Source organism: Silene latifolia, chromosome 10, assembly GCF_048544455.1.
Source record: "Silene latifolia isolate original U9 population chromosome 10, ASM4854445v1, whole genome shotgun sequence".
NCBI classification, from domain to species: domain Eukaryota; kingdom Viridiplantae; phylum Streptophyta; class Magnoliopsida; order Caryophyllales; family Caryophyllaceae; genus Silene; species Silene latifolia.
This window is the reverse complement of record NC_133535.1, coordinates 114,083,772-114,084,941: the sequence shown is the minus strand read 5'-3', so window position 1 is coordinate 114,084,941 and position 1,170 is coordinate 114,083,772. Positions and strand designations below refer to the sequence as shown.

The window sequence follows — 1,170 nt, the reverse complement described above, 5'->3', positions numbered from 1 at the left end:
GTAGCTTCTGTAACCCGAGGGTTGGTCGATCGACTGAAGGTGATGGTCGATCAACTACTTGAGCTGCTACTTGACTTCTTAAAACTCGTGGACTTGTCTTTTGGGCTTTGAATTGCGCACCAAGCTCGTTCCTCGGGTGAATACTTCAAGTCATATGCAATGCAGGATACTCGGGGACGGATTTAGCTCGATTTCCACTGGATTCTTCACATTTCTGCAATAATGTACAAAATACGGAAGTAGACGGAAATAGGGAGAAATGCAGCATAAACTACATGAATGAGCTCTGAAATGCGTGTAAAATGGGATGTAAAACATCATATAAAAGACACGCATCAGAGAGCTTCTAGTGCAGCTACAGAAGAAGATTCAGCAGCTCTCATTTGATTTTCTCGGGAATTTCCATACTCAGCTTTGTGGGTGGCTAAGTCATCAATGATCTTCCATCCCTTAGTCTCTCCCAGATTCTCAGCAAATCGGCCATTGGCTGCAGCATCCAAAATAGCCCTCTGATCGTCATACGGCCCGTTATAGAACTGATTGCAAAGACTCCATTTTTCGAACCCATGGTGCGGAATGGTTTGCACCAGCTTCTTGAAACGGACCCATGCTTCATGGAAGTTCTCATCAGGTCCCTGTTTAAAGCTCGTGATCTAAGCTCTAATGGCGTTTGTCTTCGAGGCAGAGAAGTATTTCTTGTAGAATGCAAAGGCAAATGAATTCCAGTCGGTGATCCCATGAGCAGCTCGATCCAGATCTCTATACCACTCCCTCGCAACATCACGAAGAGAGAAAATGAACATGGTCTCCTTTATCTGGTCCTGGGTCACACCGGTCGGCGGGGGTATAGAGCAGCAATAATCGATAAAAATCTCCATATGCTTGGCTGCATCTTCATTTACAGCTCCCTCGAATTGGTTTCTCTCAACCAAGTTAATATAGGAAGGCTTTGGCTCGAATTTTCTTGCCTCCCCTGGTAGTTCAAATCCTTTGTAGAGATTTGCAGCTGTCGGCTCAGAATGACTTGCTATAGTTGCTTCTTCAGCCATGACTGGAATTTCTGGAGAAGTGACTGTCTCAGCCGAAGACGTAGAAGCAGGAGATGTAGGTGGATCTTCTTCGAACAGCTCGTTCTCGTAGTAACTAGACAGAGTACTCAGCTCTTCCTCC

General features: G+C 45.4%; 1 non-coding gene across 1 annotated transcript; it reads left to right on the top strand.

Moving 5' to 3' along the window:
• The first annotated feature begins 561 nt into the window (after window positions 1–561).
• On the top strand, window positions 562–668 carry LOC141609549 (small nucleolar RNA R71). The gene has a single exon (XR_012527469.1). It is a non-coding gene; the product is annotated as a small nucleolar RNA R71 (small nucleolar RNA).
• Window positions 669–1,170: the final 502 nt, after the last annotated feature.